The sequence below is a fragment of the Neomonachus schauinslandi genome, chromosome 6 (genome assembly GCF_002201575.2).
Source record: "Neomonachus schauinslandi chromosome 6, ASM220157v2, whole genome shotgun sequence".
NCBI lineage: Eukaryota > Metazoa > Chordata > Mammalia > Carnivora > Phocidae > Neomonachus > Neomonachus schauinslandi.
This window is the reverse complement of record NC_058408.1, coordinates 36301890-36321243: the sequence shown is the minus strand read 5'-3', so window position 1 is coordinate 36321243 and position 19354 is coordinate 36301890. Positions and strand designations below refer to the sequence as shown.

Below are 19354 nucleotides of genomic sequence, written 5' to 3'. Positions count from 1 at the left end.
AAACATCCCTAAAGTGAATGTTGGGATTCTTTAGTGTGAATTTGAGGACACACTGGGAATGATATTTTTCTCTGTGAGCCCATTTCTAGAAGATTTTATGTTAGTTGGTGAGGAAAATATGATCATTTTGGCTTAGACAACGCAACGGAATTATTTCAACCTAAAAGAGCTTCTTACACACATATGGGAAATGAAATTTAACTTTAAAAAAAAAACCTCTCGAGTTTTTAAAATAAACCATTTGCTATTTGGAGCAAAGGCATTGAAAATTTGCAGATAAAGAGAACAGTGCTCCGGTTTTCACAGGTTCTTGTTAAACACGGGCAAGCCATAAACATATTCGTAAATGTGTCAAAATTACCTTGTCGGTTAGCAAAGCAGAGAGCCTCCCCTCAAGCACCGTGTGTGTCACGTTGGAAGTCCTCTGCCATCAATTGTGAGTACCCTTGATGTGGTTTCTGATTTCCACAGTCATGAAATAGGTTGGCGGATAGGAAAAATGCCAGTTATCCGTAGCTTTCTAGTTGGAAAGGGTTCAGCATCGAAGTTCTCATTACCATCTCTCGGTCATAAATAATAATATGAGTATTAAGGGGCTATTGTTATGATTTGCTTCCATGAAGACTTGATTTTACGTTTAGTAATATCTATTTCAAGCTTTGGCTACCACCCGAAACAGTGCCTTTTCATAACATTGGTTGTGATGTGGGGGAGTCAGCGCCAGGGAACTGAAGATTTGGCTTCTGGCCCTTTGGTATCACCTGATAGCACAGCTGGGACTTTGTGCATGCCATTTAGCCTCTGTGGATCAGTTTTCTTATCTACACCTTGGGGATCATGCTATCTTTGGGCATTTGGGCAGTGGATTGTTTGAGTTCCCTGCTAGCTGCAAAGTGAGTTTGGTGAGTTCTAAAATCTCATCTGCGTCTTACCTCCCCGAGCTGATGATAAAAACAGGAAGCCTAGCACTTTGAGCTCCTACCTGCAGGGGGGGATGGGAGGGAGGTGGGATGGGATGAGGGTTCAGAGACCAGGAGGACCATGAAGGTCATCCAGTTCAACCCTCTTAGCTCACAAATAAGGGAACAGATGCAGGGGGAATGTGACTCACTCGAGATGACACAGTAAATCATATATATGGCTACGGCAATAATGAGTCCCCTTCTGACTCCTCTCTGTTCTTCATGGGACAGAGTGGATAAAATAGGGACAAGACGCTGATGGACACAGTTGAGTCAAAACTGACCAAGAAGCTTCCAAAGTCTGTGGCCCAGCCCTTGGCCTGGTAGTGGTGGGGACGTTGGGCACTGTGTACAAGGGGGTGGGCCTCTGCATTCCCCCCCAGAGCAGCTGTGTTGGTGATGAGATAGGCAGTTGAGGATGCTTGCGGAGGGACAGACCCAGCATGGTTTTCCAGGCATAGGCCTTTTGTTGAAAGGCAACATTAAATTAGTGGAAATGGAAGATTGGTGGGGCTTAGAGGAGGTTGGGGAAGGCACGAAGGGCGCCTCAGCTGTTGAACCTGGGTATGGCTGGGTGGGAAAATTCCAGTTAATGGTTTCCCATCCACTGTCTGCTGTCTTCTTGGCCATGCTCTGTTGTGGAGTTGCTAATCTAAGATTGCAACGCCCTCTGCTCTAGTCCCTTTCTTTGGGAGAGTGTGGGGAGGAAAAAAAATTATTGACTCATTTTTCATAAAAAATACATGGAGCTGAATCATTTCTGGTGTCCTCCTAATTATGCCAATGGATTTGTGTCCCAGTGGGACCACCAAAGAAGAGAGGAATGTGTGGTGGTGGCTTTGCCATCTGTGTGTGTGTCGGGGGACTGGGGCGTGGGTGTCGGGTGGGGGCTCTTGAAGTGAAAGGACTAGATCCACCCAAGGCTTGGGTCAAGAAAGAACTGGGTTAAATTGCTAATGCCAGCAATTGTGAATTCAGTCCTGTGGATGTCGCCCACCTCCGTGATGTAAGTCATACAAACGCGAGCCCTTCGGACTCAACTTGTTTCACTTATGTAGATGGCCTACATTTGCGTCATTCTCCAGTCTGTTGGTCATAATCTGTTTTGGAGGCTGTTTGGGAATATGTTTGCACATTAGTTAAGCTGGTGAGAGGACAAAAGGTCTGGCAACTGGGTGAACTGAAGCTTGCCATGGGTCTGCTGAAGCAAAAGCCAGATGAGTTTTTCTCAAGTGCTTAGCAGATTACTGGCCTGGTGAGCTTCATGGATTAAAGATGGAATTATTATTCACAAAACATATTCCTTTTCTCCAGGAAGCCTTGTTGCCTCCTGCCATTGGAGTGTAGAAGTGCCCAGGGGCGAATGGAGCCAATTAGGCTCCCTCCCAGGTCACAGTTCTGGGGCCAAGAGCTTCCTGCCATCCCTGGTTCTGTAACCTGGGACAGCAGCTGGTGGTGTTGACAGAGCTGACCCTTGCCAAGAGCCCACTCTCACAGGAGATGCTCCCCGTAGAGCAGAACAGGAACAAGGAGTGGAAAGATGGATAGTATTGACAACAGTTTCCCTCTAGTCAGGGTGTTTAACTATCCTAAACATTTCACACAGGTTATATTTGTTCTGATTCTTCTGTGGCAAGTCCCTCTGCCACCCAGCTGTGCAAACTTGTGCAAGCGTTTCATCTCCCTGGACTTTGTTTGCCTCACCTGCAAGATGGGTCCATCCCAGCTCTAACCTTGAGGCCCCTGGGCATCTGTTATCCCAGCATTGTAGCTGAGGGGAAAGAGCCTGGCTGTCCAGGCAGTGAAGCTGAGCTTCAGGCTTCTGACTTCTGGACCTGTGCAATTTTCCCCAGGCAGGTCATGCTGCCTCATGACAGAATCTGGAGCCAGAGTGAACCAAGCTGTGCATCTTCGTCCCCGAGTCCACCTTTCCGAATCGTTCCCCGGCACGGTCACTTCCACTCCCCTCTGCACACAGCTGATAGGTGAGAAGTTTGAGCGGCTGGCGTGGACAAGCCTCCATGAAGGGCGCTGGTCCAGGGGCACAGGGTTGGACAGTGAGGGTGAAGGTCAGAAGTGACTCCAACGGCAGGTCGCCCCCTGCTTTTCTCTCCTTGGCAGATGGGCTCCCTTCTAGGTTCTCCTAGGTTCACTGTTCCTGGCTCTTCCAAGCTTTTCCTGATGCCGAAAGCAAATTGGACCCCTGTGTGTTGCTCGTCCTGTTAATTTGTGGTCGTCAGTCCTAATCTGTGGTTTTGATTTAGGTGGATGGACACCAGTTTAATTTTCGCGCAGGTGACTGGTCTGCTGTCAGCTGGAAGTCAGGAGGTAGCCTGGAATTTGCTTCCCTCGAGTACCCACAGTAGAGGCCACATCCATGGCTTGTAGTAGCCATTAACATTAAGACTTTCTCAGAGCAATTTTAGGTTCATAGAAAAATGGAACAAAAAGCGCAGAGACCGCAGTTTCCCTATCACTGCCATCTTGCATTAGTGTGGTACATTGATCACAGCCAATATTGATAGATTCTTATTAGTTTAAGTTCATTGTTAATGTTAGGGTTTACTCTTTGTAGAATACGTCCTAAGGGTTTTGGCAAATAGTTAATGACAGAGCTCCATCATTATGTGTCATGCATAATGTTCCACTGCTCTAAACATGTCTGCACTCCCGACCTGTTCATCCCACCCTCCTCCCCAACCCCTGGCAACCACTGATCTTTTTGCTGTCCTCATAATTTTGCCTTTCTGAGGATGTCATATGGTTGGAATCATACAGTATGTAGCCTTTCCAGATTGGCTGCTTTCACTTAGTGATATGTATTTAAGGTTCCTCCACGTCTTTTCGTGGCTTGATAGCTCATTTCTTTTCATTGCTCAGCAGTATTCTGTTGAGTGGATGTACCATAATTGGTTATCTATTCAGTAATAGCAATTTAAAAAAATTACTGAAAGCCATTGGTTTTCAAGCCTGATCAGTGCAGGCCTTGTCCTGGGATTTCCTCCTCCTATGGGTCTGTTGGACACGGAGAGGGGACAGGAGCTGAGACACTGGCTTGCAGCCTGTGTTGTCTCCTGGATAAAAACTGACAACCTTTAGCACAAGTTGTTAGTCTGATACTTAATGGACAGCAAGAATAATGTGCATGATACTTTCCTCACATTTCACTCTTTTCCTTGGCGTTTCTCTCTTTTATTTTGGTGCTATCTCTACATCCGATTTTGGCAAACAAAAGAGGACACAAGCAGACAGACAACACACTATAGTTTTCATCCCCGTGTCTTGTTAGGGGCAGGAAGTGCTGCTGATGGGCATGTTTCTCTTTTGCGGGCCTGCCACGGAGGCCAGAGGCCGAGGGCTGACCGCAGTGATGTTCCCAATGTTGCCACTGTCCCCATTCTAACAGTGCTGTTGTCTCCCCCATCTTACCTACCAGGGGAATCCAGCCAAGATCTTTCCCACGTATTTAATTAATTAATTAATTAATTAATTAATTAATTAATTTTCATTTTGTTCAGTTAGCCAACATATAGTACATCATTAGTTTTTGTTGTAGTGTTCAACAGTTCATTAGTTGCATATAACACCCAGTGCTCCTCACAACACATGCCCTCCTTAATACCCATCACCCAGTTACCCTATCCCCCCACCCCGCTCCCTTCTGTAACCCTCAGTTTGGTTCCCAGAGTCCAGAGTCTCTCATGGTTTGTCTCCCTCTCTGATTTCTTCTCATTCAGTTTTCCCTCCCTTCCCCTGTGGTCCTCTGCTCTATTCCTTATATTCCACATTTTTATTTATTTTTAAAATTCTTCTTCTTCCAAACTTGTGCTCATAGCGTGTGAAGGACCGTGGATGTCCTTGGAGAAAACGAGACTCAGCCACCCTGCCTCGTCTTTCAGTGCTTCCCTACTGTCCGTTCTCTCCCAGGCTCCTAGCCAACCCAAGTCCTGCTTCTCTTTTAAATCTCCCCCAACTTTTCTTGGTATCTCTTTAAGGTTGTTCCTTCTTTAAAGAGATCTTACTGACTGGGGTGCTAGGGGATGGGAATACAGCTCTTCAAAGCTTGCAGTCTGGTGGGGGCTGCAGGTAATTGACACTGGCAGAGAATGTGAGATGTGCTGTTCCGGGGCTTAGCTCAGGGTGTTATGGCTTACTAATGGGGAGTACTTAGCTTAGTGAGAGAATCCAGGAAGGCTTCCTGGAGGAGATGACGGGAGTTAGTTTGGTGAGGAGTAAGAAGGGTGTTCTTGGAAGAGGAGAGAGCCTATGTAGAGGAGTTTGCTCTTAGGGCTGAGCAAGGCATACACTGTGTCCAAAGCAGAGCCAGCGTTCGGGGAGGGAGGCGTGGTGAGAGAGGGAGGCAAGATCCAGTGATAGAATCTCAGAGTCTTGCCAAGTTTACATTTTATCATGTGGTCAAAAAGAGACCATTAATGGTTTCCGTTAGATGTGTGCCATGATCTGACTTTGATTTTGAAGGTGTATACAGGCAGCAGTGGTGAGAATGAGAGGAAAATGTCCCAGGTCTCCCCTCCTCTAGTTCCCTTGAACCCACAGCTCTCAGGCTGTGCCCTCCACCCCTGCACTGAAGCAACACCACCTCCCTGCCCCAGATCTCCTATTCCTCTGGCCCTCACTCTTAATGCCTGGCCAAGCCCCTACCCCGAACCCTGATTGGAGCCAGTTCTCTGGCTCCTCTGGGCTGTGCCCTAGTGCCTTACCGTCCGCGGAGAACTCCATCACCGTGTAGACCCACCCCAAGTACGCTTGGATGCTTACCGTGTTTCTCCAGGCATGGCCCTCCAAGGTGGGTCCTTTGTTCCCTAACCCATTCAAGTCTGGCTGTTACCTCCACCCCTGCTCTGAGCCTTGCTCAAAACTCAAGTGACTGTGCATGTGGGGGCTTATTGTTGGACTCTTTTATTATGTTCCATTGGTTTGTCTATTCTGATGCCAATGCTGCACTGTGTTAATTAGCATAGCACGGTAGTAAGTATTAGAATCAGTTACCTGTGTTCTTTTGTTTCAAGACTGCATGTCTGTTTTAGATCCTTTGTATATCCATATAAATTCTAGAGTTGGCTTGCCAATTTCCACCCAAACTCAAAAAACCTGTTAGGATTTTGGTTGGAATTACATTAAATCTAAAAACCAATTTGGAGAGGGGAGCCTTGGTGGCTCAGTCGGTTAAGTGTCTGACTCTTGGTTTCAGCTTAGGTCCTGATCTCATGGGTCGAGATGGAGGTCCGAGTCGGGCTCTGCGCTCAGTGGGAGTCTGCTTGGATATTCTCCCCTTCTGCCCCTTCTCCTACTTGCATACATGCTCTCTCTCTCTCTCTCTCTCTCAAATAAATAAATAAATAAAATCTTAAAAAGAAAACAATTTGGAGAGAATGGAAGTCTTAATACTGAGTTTTCCAAATGTTGGCCATAGAATATCCATTTATTTAGGTCTTCTTTAATTAGCAATATATTAACAAAATATTCTTAGCAATATTTGCTGCCATTCTTTTTTGTTCTTGCTGTTAAACTTATTCCTAGACACCTGGTATTTTTGGCACTCTGTAAATGGCTTCATTTCCTAATTGTTTTTTGCTGGTATAAAGTGTTTTTTGTTTATTGATTTTGCAGCAGAGTTACCAAATTTGCTTATTAATTTGAAGATTTTGTAGGCTACTTAGAATTTTTTACATGCACAATCATGTCTTTGTGAATAAAAACTATTTTACTTTTTTTTTTCTCTGCAAAATTTATGCCTTTATTTCTTTTTCTTGACTTAGTCCTGTCTAGGATCTACAATATAATGTTGAAAAGAAGTGGATATAGTAGAGACATCCTTCTCTTATTTCTAATCTCACGGGGAATATGTTCAGTGTTTCAGCATTAAGTATATTGTTGACTTTCGTTGTTTGTAAATACTCTCTGTTAGATTAAGGAAGGTCTCTTATATTCCTGGTTTTCTGGGAATTTTTACCATTAACAGGTTTTGAATTCTACCAAATACTTTTTCTGTATCTATTGAGATAAAATGTTTTTTCCTCCTTTAATTTATTAATTTGGTGAATTATATTGATTGACTTTTTTAAAAAAGATTTTATTTATTTATTTATTTGATAGAGAGAAAGCACAAGCAGGGGGAGCGGCAGAGGGAGAGGGAGAAGCAGGCTCCCCGCTGAGCAGGGAGCTGGATTCGGGTCTTGTTCCCTGGGATCATGATTTGAGCTGAAGGCAGACGCTTAACTGACTGAACCACCCAGGTGTCCTGTTGATTGACTTTTGAATATTGAATTAACCCTGAATTCCTGGAATAAACCCTAGTTGGTCATGATGTCTTGTACTTTTTTACATAACTGTAAATGATTTTGTAATATTTAGGAATTTTGCATTTATATTCATGAGAGGTGTTGGCCTTTAATAATTTTTTTTCGTAATATCCTTGTTAGGTATACACAGGGAAGTGTATCTTCTTCCACTATCCTCTGAAAAAATTTGTGTAAGATGGGACAACTCAGATATATAGGAATATAGGACCATTCAGCTATTCCTTTTTTTTTTTCTTGTGTCAGTTTTGCATTGTTAAAGATTTGGCCGTTTCATGTAGTGTGTCAAATGTATTGGCAAAAAGTTATCCATAGTATGTGGTTTTTTTTTTTTAAATGTTGACCTCTAATGTTTTCTCTCCCTTTATTCTTCATTGGTCATTTGTGTCTTCTCCCTGTTCATTTTGGTAGAGTCTTCTCAATTATAGTAATCTTTTCAAAGAACCAACTTTTAGCTTTGTTAATTGTTAATGGTCTGTTTTCTGTTTCATTGATTTTTGCTCCTATTTGTATATTTTCTTTGTTCTACTTTCCTGGGGTGTTAAGTTTACTAGGATTCCACCCTCCTTGGCTTATTGGGATGGAATTTTTGATTGTTCAGAGATTTAATGTGAACTTAAAGCTATTTTACTCTCTAAAGACTTTTTTTTTTTAAAGATTTTATCTATTTGACAGAGAGAGACACAGCGAGAGGGAACACAAGCAGGGGGAGTGGGAGAGGGAGAAGCAGGCTTCCTGCGGAGCAGGGAGCCCATTGTGGGGCTCGATCCCAGGGTCCTGGGATCGAGTCCCATATCGGGCTCCCTGCCCAGCGGGGAATCTGCTTCTCCCTCTGCCCCTCCCCCTGCTCATGCTCTCTCTCTCTGTATCTCTCTGTCCCAAATGAATAAAAGAAAAAGAAAGAAAGAAAAGTGTGTTGCTTAATTTTCAAACTTTTGATAATTTCCTACTTACCATTTTATTACTGATTTCTAGGTTAATTTCTTAATGGTAAGAAAGTATACTTTATGATTTCAATGCTTAAATTTTGTTGAGACTTCCTTTATGCTTCAGTTTCTGGTCTATTTTGGTAAATATTCTATATGAAATTGCAAAAAAATGTATATATTTTGAAGTTGTTAAGTGTTTATTCTGTATAGGCTAATTAGGTCAAGTAGATAGAGTTTGAAAAAATTGTCTGCATTACTAATTATTTTGTCTGCTTGTTCTATCAGTTACTGAGAAAGGGGCATAAACAGTCTTCAACTTTGATTATGGAATTGTTGATTTCTATCAATTTTTGCTTTGGGGAGTGGAATCCTAATAAGCCTAACACCCCAGAAATGTAGAACAAAGAAAATATACAAATAGGAGCAAAAATCAATGAAATAGAAAACAATTAACAATTAAGAAAGCCAAAAGTTGGTTCTTTGGAAAGATTACTATAATTGAGAAAACTCTACCAAGATGAACAGAGAGAAGACACAAATGACCAATGAAGAATAAAGGGAGAGAAAACATTATAGGTCCAACATTTAAAAAAATAATAACCACATATTATATATATATTTTAGAGTTATGTTACTCGATGTATACACAGGTAGGATTGCTTTGTCTTCTTGTTGAATGAGTCCTTTTGCCATTATGAAATATTCCTGTTTTTATTTAATAATACTTACTGCTTTTAAGCCTGCTTTGTCTGATGTTAATATAGGCATCCAGCTTTCTTTTGGATACTGTTAGCATGGCATGCCTTTTTCCATTTCTTTTATTTAAATTTCCTGTGTTTTTTGTTTTTGTTTTTTTAAAGATTTTATTTATTTATTTGACAGAGAGACACAGCGAGAAAGGGAACACAAGCAGGGGGAGTGGGAGAGGGAGAAGCAGGCTTCCCGCGGAGCAGGGAGCCCGATGCGGGGCTCGATCCCAGGACCCTGGGATCATGACCCGAGCCGAAGGCAGACGCTTAACGACTGAGCCACCCAGGCGCCCCTAAATTTCCTGTGTTTTACTTGTTTATTGAAGTATAGTTGACACACAATGTTACATTAGTTTCAGGTACAACAGAGTGATTGGACAACTCTGCATCCTATGCTCACCACAAATGTAGCTACGGTATAATGCTATTGCAGTATCATTGACTATATTCCCTATGCTGTACCTTTTATTCCCACGATTTATTCATTTCATAACCGGAAGCCTGTACCTCCCACTCCCCTTCACCCATTTTTTTCTGTACCCCTACCCGCTTACCTCTGGCAGCCATCAGTTAGTTCCCTCTATTTATGGGCCTGTTTCTGCTTTTTTTTGTTTGTTCATTTGGGTTTTTTTTTGTAGATTCCACATGTAAGTGAACTCATATGGTATTTGTCTTTCCTTGTCTGACTTATTTCACTTAGCATAATGCCCTCTAGGTCATTCATATCGTCCCAAATGGCAAGACCTCATCTTTTTTTATGACCGAGTAATACTCCGTCGTGTGTGTGTGTGTGTGTGTATGCTCGTGTGCGTGTGTGCCCACGCGCATGTGTATGTGTGTGTATAACATCTTCTTTATCCATTCATCTGTGGACAGACACTTGGGTTGCTTCCATATCCTGGCTATTGTAAATAATGCTGCAATAAACATAGGGATGCATATATCTTTTCAAATTAGCGTTTTGTTTTCCTTGGGTAAATACCCTGTAATAGAATTACTGCATCTCATGGTATTTCTATTTTTAATTTTTTGAGGAATCTCCATGCTGTTTTCCACAGTGGCTGCACCATTTTACATTCCTGCCAACAGTGCATGAATGTTCTTTTTCTCCACATCCTTACCAACACTTGTTATTTCTTTCTGATTATAGCCATTCTGACAGATGTAAGGTGATATCTCATTGTGGTTTTGGTTTGCATTTCCCTGATGATCAGTGATGTTGAGCATCTTTCCATGTGTCTGTTGGCTGTCAGTATATCTTCTTTGGAATAATCTCTATACAGGCTCTATGCCTATTTTTAATCAAATTATTTGGGTTTTTTTGGTATTGAGTTGTAGAAGTTCTTTATATATTTTAGCTCTTAACCCCTTATTGGATGTCATTTGCATTTATCTTCTCCATTCAGTAGTTCGCTTTTTCATTCTGTTAATGGCTTCTTTCACTGTGCAGAAGCTTTTTATTTTAATGTAATCCCAATAGTTTATTTTTGCTTTTTTCCCCCCTTGCCTGAGGAGACATCTAGAAAAATGTTGCTGGGTCTGATGTCAAAGAGATTACTGCCTGTGTTTTCTCCTAGGAGTTTTATGGTTTGATGTCTCACACTTACGTCTTTAATCTATTTTGAGTTTATTTTCGTGTATGGTGTAATAAAGTGGTCTACATACATTTCTTTTGCATGTATCTGTCCAGTTTTCCCAGCACCATATATTGAAGAGACTGTCTTTTTCCCACTGTATATTATTGCCTTCCTTGCCATAGATTAATTGACCATATAAGCATGGGTTTATTTATGGGATTCTCTATTCTGTTCCTTGATCTCTGTGTCTATTTTTGTGCCAGTACCATACTGTTTTGATTATTATAGATAGCTTTGTAATGTATCTTGAAATCTAGGGTTGTGGTATCTCCAGTTTTGCTTTTCATTTTCAAGATTGCTTTGGCTATTCAGGGTCTTTTGTGGTTCCATACAAATTTTAGGATTATTTGTTCTAGTTCTGTGAAAATGCTATTGGTATTTTGATAGGGGTTGCACTGAATCTATAGATTGCTTTGGGTAGTATGGACATTTTAACAATTCCTACAATCCATGAGCGTGAAATAATTTTCACTTGTTTATTTTTTTCATCAAAGTTTTATACTTTTCAGAGTACAGGTTTTTTGCTTTCTTGGTTAAATTTGTTCCTAGGTCTTTTATTCTTTTTGGTGCAGTTGTAAATGGGATTGTTTTCTTAATTTCACTTTTTGCTACTTTGTTATTAGTATTAGAAAAAACAATAAATTTCTGTGTATTAATTTTGTATCCTGCAGCCTTACTGAATTTATTCATCAGTACTAACAGTTTTTTAGTGGAGTCTTTAGGTTTTTATGTATAGTCTTGTGGCCTTATTTTTAAAGATTATCTCTTGTAAATAAATAGCAAAGATTGGGTCCTTTTTTGTTTTTTGAAAATCTGGTCCATTGATAATTGTCTTACGATTGGAATACTTAGTCCACTTACTTTTGTCATCATTGTTATCCTTGGGTTTTAGTCTATCATCTTCTATTTATTTTTTCTTTCTGATACTTGTTTTTTTTTTTTGTTGTTGTTGTTCTTATATCGTTTTTTACCACCTTCTTTGGATTAATTGTTTATTATTCCATTTAATTTCCCAACTTAGCTTTTTAGTTGTATATATTTTTATTATTCTTTAGTGCTCACCCTAGAGATTACAATTGCATTCTCCGCATAGTAAAAGCTATTTAAATTAGTACTTTTACCCCTTTTCAAACTACTAAGATCTTTACAGTAGTTTAATTCTATTTAACTTCCTTCTTGCTCTTTGTGCTATTTTAGTTATAAACCTACAGGTCTTTGTTATCATTACTGCTTTAAATTGCCAATATTCTTTTATAGTTATTCGTATATTTTCACTCTTCTTTTTAGTTTCATATTTTTGGGAGGGGGATCAGTTTCTTTCAGCCTGAGCATCTGCTTTATTCTTTTTCACAGTACAGTTCTTTTGGTGATGAATTTTTTAAATAATTTGTTTGAAAACATCTTTATTTGGATTATTTTCTCAAGGTGTAAAATTATAAGCTTGCTTTTTTCTTTTTAAACCTTTAGCCGTTTAAATATGTTATTGCTTCTGATGAGAATTCAGATGCCATTCTATTTTTGTTCTCCTGAATGGGATGTCTTATTTTCCTCTGCTTCTTTTATTTATTTTTTCTTCAAATTTTTATTTAAATTCTAGTTAGTTAACGTATAGTGTAATATTGGTTTCAGGAGTAGAATTTAGTGATTCATTACTTACGTACAACACTCAGTGCTCATCTTAACAAGTGCCCTCCTTAAGACCCATCACCCATTTAGCCCATCCCCCACCCACATCCCTCCATCATCCCTCAGTTTGTTTTCTATCATTAAGAGTCTCTTATGGTTTGGGGCGCCTGGGTGGCTCAGTTGGTTAAGCGACTGCCTTCGGTTCAGGTCATGATCCTGGAGTCCAGGGATCGAGTCCCGTATCGGGCTCCCTGCTCGGCAGGGAGTCTGCTTCTCCCTCTGACCCTCCCCCGTCTCATGTGCTCTCTCTCATTCTCTCTCTCTCAAATAAATAAATAAAATCTTTAAAAAAAAAAAAAGAGTCTCTTATGGTTTGTTTCCCTCTCTCTCTCTTTTTCCTTTCCATATGTTCATCTGTTTTGTTTCTTAAACTCCACATATGAGTAAAATCATATGGTATTTGTCTTTCTCTGACTTATTTCACTTAGCATAATGCATTAGCTCCATCCACGTTGTGGCAAATGGCAAGATTTCATTATTTTTGATGGCTGAGCAATGCTCCATTGTGTATATATACCACGTCTTCTTTATCCATTCATCAGTCAGTGGACATTTGGGCTCTCTCCGTAGTTTGGCTATTGTGGATAATGCCGCTATAAACATCGGGGTGCATGTACCCCTTCAAATCTGTATTTTTGTATCCTTTGGGTAAATTCCTCTGCTTCTTTTAAAATTTCCTCTATATTTTTTGTTTTTAACATTTTGACTATCAAGTTCCTGGGTCAGGTTTTGTTGTTGACTGTACTTCACAGTCTCTTCTGTTCTGTTCTTTATTCTCTTTTCAGCCTATGACTCAGGTTGACTACTTTTTCTTGACCTATATTCGAATTTACTAATCCTATTACTGCTGTAACCCATCTGCTGTCAATCTATCCGATTAATTTAAAATACAGGGTTTTTTCCCTAGAATATCCATTTGATTCTTTTTTCTCTTGTAAGAGGTTGAGATGTAATTCACATACCACACCATTCACCCATTTAAAGTGTACAAGTCAGTGGTTTTTAGTATATTCTCAGAGTTGTACAGCCATCACCCAAATCAATTTTAGAATACTAAAACATTTTTAATCATGGTGAAATACACATAATGTAAAATTTCCCACTGAACCATTTTTAAGTGTACAGCTCAGTGATATTAGGACATTCCCACGGTCTTGCTACCATCACTACCTTCATCCACAGAACTCTTTTCACCTTGTAAGACTAAAACTCTGTACCTATTAAACAATAGCTCCCCATTCCCCCCTATACATACAGGTTTGATATGTATTAACTTCTGACTCTTTTTTTTTTTTTTTAAGATTTTATTTATTTATTTGAGAGAGAGAGAGAGAGAGAGCACATGAGAGGGGGGAGGGTCAGAGGGAGAAGCAGACTCCCTGCTGAGCAGGGAGCCCGATGCGGGACTCGATCCCCGGACTCCAGGATCATGACCTGAGCCGAAGGCAGTCGCTTAACCAACTGAGCCACCCAGGCGCCCCTGATTTTTTAAAAACAGCTTTTTTGGACTATAACTTATATACCAGAAAATTATCTTGTGATAAGTGTACAGTTCAACAGTTTTTAATAAATTTGCAAAGTTGGGAAACCACCACGATGAGAGAATTTTAGGACATTTCCCTTACCCCAAAAAGATCCCTCTTACCCATTTACAATTACTCCCTGTTCCCATCCCCAGCCCCAGGCAGCCAATAATTTACTTTCTGTCTTGCGTATTAGTGGAATCACATAATATATGATCTTTTGTGTCTGACTTCTTTGACTTTAGCATAATGTTTTTGAGCTTCACCCATATCGTAGCATGTATCAATACTTTGTTCCTTTTCATTGCCAAATCATAGTTCATTGTATGGATATACCATATTTTGTTTATCCATTCACCAATACACAGACATTTGGAATTTCCACTTTTTGCCTATTATGAACAGTGTTGCTGTAAACATTGGTGTGGAAGTCTTTGTCTAGACATTTTTTTTTTTAAAGATTTTATTTATTTATTTCAGAGAGAGAGAATGAGAGAGAGCACATGAGAGGGGGGAGGGTCAGAGGGAGAAGCAGACTCCCTGCCGAGCAGGGAGCCCGATGCGGGACTCGATCCCTGGACTCCAGGATCATGACCTGAGCCGAAGGCAGTCGCTTAACCAACTGAGCCACCCAGGCACCCTTAACTTCTGACTCTTGATGGAGTCGGAGACCCAGAGAGGTTGGTGCCATTATTGGAAAACACACAGTGAGTGAGAGGCAGAACAAATCTTGTCTTCCCATTTGAGGTTCCCGAATTATTGAAATGTTTTCAATTGGCAGTAATCGCGCCTCGGATAAACCTCACTGGCTACAATACTGCCACTGTGCAAAGCTTATGAAATGTTTGAATGATGACTTGTTTAACCTTGAGTTCACTACAGCCTAGGAGCCCAATTTAGCTTAGATGATTATGGCTTCTATTGGAATTACCCATCCCATACCAACAACAGCATCCATGGCCACATTTGTAGGAAAGGGAGTCTGAAGGATATGGAAACTATACAAAAGGGTTTTGAGAATTAGACCTTCCCAGGGAATTAGCATCTTATGGATTTTTTCCAAGCACAGGGAAGCTGTGTGGATAAGACATAAGGTTTGAGGATTAGCTGAAGCGTATCTCACGGGGTTGGTTAGGAGGCAAAGAGAGCATTGCCTGTCTGAAGGCCGAGGCCTTTGTAAGAACTCATGACGAAGCCTTCCTTTAAGAAGTAGTAGTTTCTGTGTGCGTGTGCTCTTACCTTCCTAATATGTTGAAAGTTTCTGAAGGCAAAAATGATACTCTGTGCTCATTAATCGACAAGTGTCCACATATTTGAATTAGAGCATATGAGAAGGAAATGCCCCAGTAGAGTGATAAGAGATGGTCAGAAAAAGTCTCTTACAAATATCATCTCTCCCAGTAGCCTGCTTAAAATTCTTTGACTTTTTTTTTTTTGCTTCTTATTATTTGTTCTGTGTTTTCATATTAAGCAGAGTAACAGATCAAAACAGTTATAACTGTGAGAGTATAACATTTGTTCTATGTTTTCATATTAAGCAGAGTAACAGATCAAAACAGTTATAACTGCAAGAGTAGTGGTAGGGGGCTAGTCTCTCATGACCTTCGGTGAGGAAGAGAGGAGTATGTGCTCCACTGTTAGACCGTGGCCTTGTGGGGCGAGGGCCTAGTGTGGAGTTTCCGAAACATGGCGTGCCCCAGAGACGTGAATGGCAGTGCCAGAGATTGGCTGCGTTCTTCCCAATGGTCCAAAGACGAACCTGCAGAAATAGGGCAGGTAGGGAATGTAGATTCAGGCATGCTGTGAACAGATTGCCAGATCCATGTGGGGCTATATAGGAAAGAGACATGAAACCTCACTGAAAGGCAACGTAAAGAAAAACAATAGGAAATAAAGAGTACTAAGCAACAGAAAAGACTTGCCTTTTTTAGTTACATTTTGATATAACCAGATTTCTTTGAAAAGGATGTGTATAAATGAAAGGCTTCTATTTGAATAGGAAAAGCAACAAAAAGCATGGCAACACTTAGAGGAAAGAATGGGACCTTGTAAATATGTCATTTTAAATGTTTTACAGAACCCCTTACGTCTTACTCCAATAAAAATGTTTTGTTTCGTTCTTTAAAGCAGGCACTAGAACCGATGAGAGAGTAAATGTGAGTGTGTTTTGTGCTCTTTGGAAAAAGGTATGACAGAAACATACCTCTGTGTATTCACCAGTTACTGATTGAACAGCACTAGAAATAGAGCTCTGTGTTTAGTGCTTTGGGAATTTTAGAGGAAATAAAATGACTTCAGGTTGAGGCTTTTGAGCCAGGTCTGCAGGAAAGGTATAGCCGGGGACTGGCAGGTAGAATTGTCAGTTGGCCAAACAGTGTAACTTCATGATGAAATAACCAGCTGCCTGTTTGACTCCGTCTGACTAGCTGTGTGACCTTGAGCACATGAGTTATCCTCTCTAAACCTTGGTGTTCTTTTTTTTTTTAAAGGTTTTATTTATTTATTTGTCAGAAAGAGAGAGAGCACAAGCAGGGGGAGCGGCAGGCAGAGGGAGAGGGAGAAGTAGGCTCCCCGCTGAGCAAAGAACCTGATGCAGGGCTCGATCCCAGGACCCTGGGATCATGACCTGAGCCGAAGGCAGACGCTTAACCCACTGGGCCACCCAGGCATCCATGAACCTTGGTGGTCTTATCTTTTTTTTTTTTTTTTTTAAGATTTTATTTATTTATTTGAGATAGAGAGAATGAGATAGAGCATGAGAGTGGGGAGGGTCAGAGGGAGAAGCAGACTCCCTGCCGAGCAGGGAGCCCGACGCGGGACTCGATCCCGGGACTCCAGGATCATGACCTGAGCTGAAGGCAGTCGCTTAACCAACTGAGCCACCCAGGCGCCCCGGTGGTCTTATCTTTAATGAGGGCAGTGTCTATCTTGCAGGGTGTTGTGGGGATTAAATTAGGTAAGTGTATAGATGAGTGTAGTGCCTGGCACATCGCTAGCACTTACTAACTAGTACTGCTATTCCTGTTGTTGTTGTTAGCTCAGACAATGATCTAGAAGAGTAATAATTACTTCCCTCATGAAGATTCTTGGCCCTGGGAAGTATTGCTGTTAGGAAGCTCATCTTTATTCCTGAGCACATAGGTTTGAACCATCTGATGACCTTTCACACCCCACCCTTCATGGAGCCTTGGCTAAAAGGAGAGGCCCTAATCACAAGAGAGATATTGCATAGATTTTGCATAGAGGGCTAAAGGCCAGACCAGAACAGCCATGCTGAGGACTCACTCTGCCTTCTGTTCCTGGGTATAATCTGATTGCACATTAAAAACATCTTGGTTGCTTGTTGAAAATACATAGTCTCAAGCACCACCACGGTCTGTTGATTCCCTGTTCCCAAAACTCGTATTTTTAACATTCTCCTCCATTGGTGCTTCTGTGGCCATCCCAGCTCCTGACTAGCATTTGGAGTCACCTCAGACCATTTGGAAACTTTCCTATTGGGCTGGTAGTGGCCTCATTGCTATTCCAGGTTTTACCTGCGTGTTCCCTGTTTTCCTGGATCTTGGGATGTCTTTGAACATTGACCTGCCGGCTCCTTGGCTGTCCTCCTCTCTCATGGCCATGCCTTCTCTGAGTTCTCAAAGCCTGCACCATCCCCCATATTTGAATCAACAAACATTTACTAAGCTCCAGAGAGGCAAGGTGTGCAAACAAAGCAGAATGAATTCTTGTTTCCTTTGCTCTTTGTACATTGCTCTGTGACACACACCTCTTTAGACTGTAATAATGATCATAATTATACCATAAAAAAATAGCTCCTGTTTATTGGGCACTTACCACATGCCGGGCATATACTGGGCTAAGTGCTTGATGCTTCTCATCTAATTTTGTTTTATTTTCACAATTCAGTGAAGGAGACTCACTCGCATTCTATAGGAGAGGAGATTGGGGCTTAGAGTGGCAGTCTGCTAGGGAACAGAGCTGACATTCTCATTGTGGGACTTGGAAGTCCTGTCTTCACCACTTTGTTGATCCCGTGGTTGCTATTTGCAGCAAGCTCTACAGATCCGTTAGGGAGGACTTGAAACTTTAGTCCATCAGTCCCTCCCCCCTCCAACCTCTTACATATGCTCAATGCACCTGACAGGTTGGGTTAGTCAATGAAGGGATGCAGACTTGCTTGCAGAATGCTCTGAGAGCCCAAGGAAGAAGTTGTGAAATGGGCACAATGGGACATGTCATGGAGGAGGTAGCAGATGGGCCATGCCTTAAGGGAATAGGCTTGGTTTGACAGATGACACTGAGACCAAGCAGATTTTCTCCACTGTCACAGCTGTAATGATTCAGGACTTCAGTGTCATAACATATCTGGGGGGTTTGGGTGGGGCTTAGCCTATTTTTGGTACTTGTTGATATGACTGTGGTAATATTGATAATCATCTTCCTTGAGCCGTAGTTTACAAAGTGGAGTTTAAAATGTGGAAAACATATAAAAGTGTTTAGATTTTACAGGTTTCCAGAGGAAACAGAGGTGGAAACAGAAGGCTCCTAGTGTAAAAGATGGTTATTTTAAAAGACTGCCTTGTGTTTGTTGAGGATCACCCGAAGAAGCATATCTTGGTGCTGATCCCTGTCTAAGAGGAGTCAGGGATGCCAAAGACTAGGAAGTTTTAACCAGGGGGAAAATAGTATCAGGAGGTAGGAGTGAAGAGGGGACCCTCTAGCCTGAGCAAATAGGATAGCCAAGGCCTGGAGGTATGAAGCTGCATGGTACTTTCAGGGCACGGTGAGCTGCCCTGCAGGGCGCTGGAACATAGTGTGTGAAGAAGGGCATGGGAGATGAGGCTTGAAAGGTGGGATTGTGGGGGTGCCTGGGTGGCTCAGTCGGTTAAGCGTCTGCCTTCGGCTTAGGTCATGATCCCAGGGTCGTGGGATCAAGTCCCGTGTCGGGCTCCTTGCTCAGCGGGGAGCCTGCTTCTCCCTCTCCTACTCCCCCTGCTTGTGTTCCCTCTCTCTCTCACTCTGTCTCTCTCTGTCAAATAAATAAATAAAATCTTAAAAAAAAAAAAAAAGAATGGTGGGATTGTGGAGGGCTTTGAATTCGGGGTACCCTTTTGTTGGAGGTATATACAATATTCATCCTAGACTTTAACTCCAGCATGGGGGATTGATTTTTATATCCTCTTATCCAGTAGGGGCCAAAGGGAGGGCCTTTAGGGAGCATCCCACATAGTTACCTTGCCTGTTTTTCCATCATCCCTGTTGGTATAACAATGTGTATGATGTCCAGGTTATTGTGGGGTTCTAAAGAAGCTCCATGAACTTCGTATTATAATGCTTTAGCACTTTACATTGTTTCCATATGAAATCTCATGTTTCATTCTCATCATCAAAACGGATGGAATATCACTCTTGGATCCAATAACCGTTATCACTTACTGAGTTCCTAATACGTGTTCCCACTGTGCCAGGGCTTCACAGACATGATCACTGAATCCCCACCATTGTGCAAGGGAGTCGTCATTTTTTTCTGTTTGCCTGATGAGGA

The 19354-nt window shown here is 41.5% G+C and overlaps 1 protein-coding gene and 1 pseudogene across 2 annotated transcripts in view; one reads left to right on the top strand and one right to left on the bottom strand.

The window, feature by feature from the left end:
• The window catches only part of KCNH1 (potassium voltage-gated channel subfamily H member 1), a 364685-nt gene that overhangs the window by 83506 nt on the left and 261825 nt on the right, over window positions 1-19354 (top strand). The gene's annotated exons all lie outside the window — the stretch shown is intronic.
• LOC123325273 lies at window positions 14477-14641 on the bottom strand (annotated as a pseudogene).